Below are 3,996 nucleotides of genomic sequence, written 5' to 3'. Positions count from 1 at the left end.
ACATGAATCAACCTGATGAATATGAAGAATTCGATGCATTAAAGCGGTTAATGTTAAATTTTTCATCTTGTAAAAAATTTAAGCGTTGGGCAACTCAAATGGAGGGACTGCTTGGTTTAGTAGAGTTACGGAACCTGTTCAAGAAGCTTCTATAGATTCTCAAGATAAGAGTAGATGTGTAGTAGCATCGTTTCTTATTATATCAACATTAGACATAACATCTTGTCTAGTATTTTGTATGAATATGGTGAAATACATAATGAAAAAATATTTTGGGATATTATTGAAATGAGGTACTATATGCATTGGGGTGAGAAAACTCACAAAGATGAAGGTAGAGCTTTAGTAGCACATCTACAGAAAATTTCCAATATTGCTTAGAGAAAAGTTCTGGAGGACTTAGCAATAGCATATGAGTTCAAGAAAGTGAATGGCCTCTTTGAAGTAGAGGTGTCGAGTTCAAAAAATATGGTTGCTAATGTTAAAGAGGAATTTACAAAATTTGATGATGGATATTTGTTTTACGAAAATAAGTTGCAGGTTATATTTGCAAAGAAGTTGATTGACAAATTGTTGGTTGCTTCAGACCACCAAGAGGTTGATTCTCTACCCATCATGGTAGAAGCAACAAAAGGTTATAATACAATCTTATTCTAATAGTAGAGACAGAAGAACATGAAGAAAAATCCATAGCATAAATTAAGGGAACAAGCAAGTTTGAAGACGTTGAAATTGATTATGATGCCCAAATAAAGTTTATTGAAAAATGGTTTGAGAAACCTTTTGAACAAATTGATGTAGGTCTCAAAGTAACAGCTAGAATAGTGAAGGATCTTGAAAATGATAAAAACGGTAAATCAATGAATGATTCAGATGATATGGAGATTGAAACAGTGGTGGATACATTTGAATAAGTTCATGGTATTTTGATGTATTGGAGCCCAGAGGAAATAATATATTATTACAAACTGAGGAGGCAATAAGTAAACAGGAACCTGTTGATGATGAAAATGTACTTCTTGAAAAAATAGTTGAAATGGAATGACATCATCCTAGTTACAGAGATTGAAACAGTGGTGGATACATTTGAATAAGTTCATGGTATTTTTATGTATTGGAGCCCACAGGAAATAATATATTATTACAAACTGAGGAGGCAATAATCAAGTAAACAGGAACCTGTTGATGATGAAAATGTACTTGTTGAAAAAATAGTTGAAATGGAATGACATCATCCTAGTTACAATAAGAAGCAATATCCAGAGTTCATGATCTAGAGTAGGAAGAATACTAAACAGGTTGAAAGTGTCAGAGTTTCAAGCAGAAAGTCTAGGAAGAAATTTCATCAATATGTTGAAGTAAAAAAAGTCAAAATGAAATGTTTCAGCTATATTGGTAAGCATAGATGAGAATTAGAACAACAAAATTTATTATGTATTGTAGAAAATCCATTTCTCTGTTAAGGGGGATGTTAGAATAATGTAGAAATGGAAGAGTTTGGAAATGTGATAAGTTTCTTGAGTTGTCTTCATTGTTGTCAGGAAATGATTTTAGAATAATGTAGAAATGGAAGAGTTTGGAAATGTAATAAGTTTCTTGAGTTGTCTTCATTGTTGTCAGGAAATGATTGAGATCTACGTGAGATCTAAGTGAGTTACAAGGTGTTATTGTAAAAAGTAACTATTTCTCAATGTAACAGCGTTGTAGCTGAGTTAGAGTGTGTATCTTCGACGTTTTTACGTCCATGGCTTGTAGTGATTCTATAGTTATATAATGGGACACATTGTGATGTATTTGCAGTGAGAAAGTGTAAGTAGGCTTAGGCCTAAATTAATAAAAGTGTTATGCTGTGTTAAACTCTCTATTTTTCTATTTTGGTAGAGAGCCGTCGAGGACAAAGATTTAAGAGCAATATATATGTGAGGGTCATGAGGCCATTTTGTGCTTCCTATCTGTTAGGTTGAGTTGGTGTTTGTGTCTACAATTGACTTTTTTAAGTGCTATAAAAGTATGTGGGAAAAGTATTTGTTATGAGGTATTTTTTTTCATAAAATAGGTTTGGATATTTGGAGGTTTGGATATGTGGTGTTTTTTAATTAAAAGAAAGTGCAGTGCAACAAAAGCATGGAAATGTGGTAAGTGCAGATTTGCAAGAGCAATGTCACTATGGTGCAAAAGTGCAGATTTGTAGGAGCATGTTATGTGGAGGAAAGAATTGATTGGTGAGTTGCCCATGTATTAGTAGTTGATTGTAGGAAAATAAATCGTAAAAAGATAAAAGTAGCATGAATATCAACGATGGGTCGAAAAATGAGAATTAAGAAGTTCTAGAGAGAACAGAGACAATTGAGGCCAAATAATAAAATGGTAGAAGTAGCAAAAGAATATGGAATGTTTCTAGACATGGAACCAATTCTTAATGAAGACATGAATCAGCCTAAAGAATATGAAGAAGTCGATGCAATATTCAAGCAATTAATGCGAGTTTTTCCATATTTCTTAGGTAAAAATTTGAAGTGTTGATCAATTAAAATGGGGTGATTGCTTGGCTTAGTAGAATTATGAAAATTTGTTCAAGAAACTTCTATAAATTCCCAAGATAAGAGTAGAGGTGCAGTAGCATTGTTTCTAGTACCATGAATATGGTGAAATACATAATGAAAAAATATTTTGGGATATTCTTCAAAAGAAGTACAATATGCAGTGGGGTCAAAAGGCTAACAAAGATGAAGGTAATTCTTTAATAGTAGATCTATAGAAAAAATATGAGATTGTTGAGAGAAAATTCTTAAGGAATTAGCAACAACAAATAAGTTGAAGAAAGTGAATAACTTCTTTGAAGTAGAAATTCGTTTGAAACATAATTATCAAATTTAAGTTTGAATTTAGATTCGGATTAAAATTCTATATAATATAAAATCGAATTCCATATAATACCATAAAAATGAGAATGAAAAAAATCTAATTCTAAAAACATTCCATAATATACTTCTTAAATATTTTCTCCATCATATATATCTTAAACCTTCTTCTCATTTTTTCTTTAATTTATTTTGAATTTTAAATACTCCTCTTTCTGAATAATAAAAAACCTTTCTAGATAGAATTCATTTAGAAAATCTATACTCACGTCTTCCCTCTAAAATCTAATTTTACTTAAAACTAGGATCTTTAGATACTTTCAAAACTTATTTATAAAAAATATTTTCCAAATATATAAATACACATTTACAAAATAATCTATGTTTACTGAAATCTAAAATCCTTCTGTAATTTCAAAACCTTTTTTTACGGAAAAGCCTTCTATACATATTTACAACATTAATATTCAAAATTTATTTGATCTAAAATCAATCACTTTTCACAGATTATCTTATTTCCTTTATTTAATCGACTTTTCCCTATACTTTTGGGAGCTTTTAAAACTGTTTAACCACAATAAAATTAAAACAAAGGAAATTTCCAATTTCCTAATTTAATGCGATTTCGTTTTCTTCCGCATGCACGCCGGATTACAGCGGTTTGGATCACCTGAAAAAAAAAAGTCGATGAGAGAAAATAAGATTTAGTGTTAGCAATAATGCTATGTAACTTTGTCTTGTAAGTTATGAGTTACCTTGTAAATTGGGATGAATCATAGCCTGCATTTCGTACTTGATAAGACATAAATGGTTATTACTCATATATTTACCCGTCCAATATACGTAATCTGGATTCTAATCTACAGAATAAATAACTCAAAGGTCTCCTAAAATGGAAATTTAATTTTCTCGTTTTATTCTCCAGAAGCACGTAATACCTTCAGCTATGCTAGCGAATCAACAATCTGTGTGCCTAAACTATGAACTATGGAATTTATTTAAATTCCATATATATTATGTTAACCAACTATAGCTGGACCTGATTGAATATATATTATGTCAACCAAATATACTTGAATAGTATGGTAAATTTTCATATTTTTAGTGTTAGATTCGGGGAAATTTGGTATCTATA

This window comes from Pinus tabuliformis, chromosome 1_1, assembly GCF_031772625.1.
Source record: "Pinus tabuliformis cultivar Carrire ecotype Pingquan chromosome 1_1, CPIR1, whole genome shotgun sequence".
Taxonomy (NCBI): Eukaryota; Viridiplantae; Streptophyta; class Pinopsida; order Pinales; family Pinaceae; genus Pinus; species Pinus tabuliformis.
The sequence above is the reverse complement of the archived record's forward strand: the minus strand, read 5'-3'. Positions refer to the sequence as shown.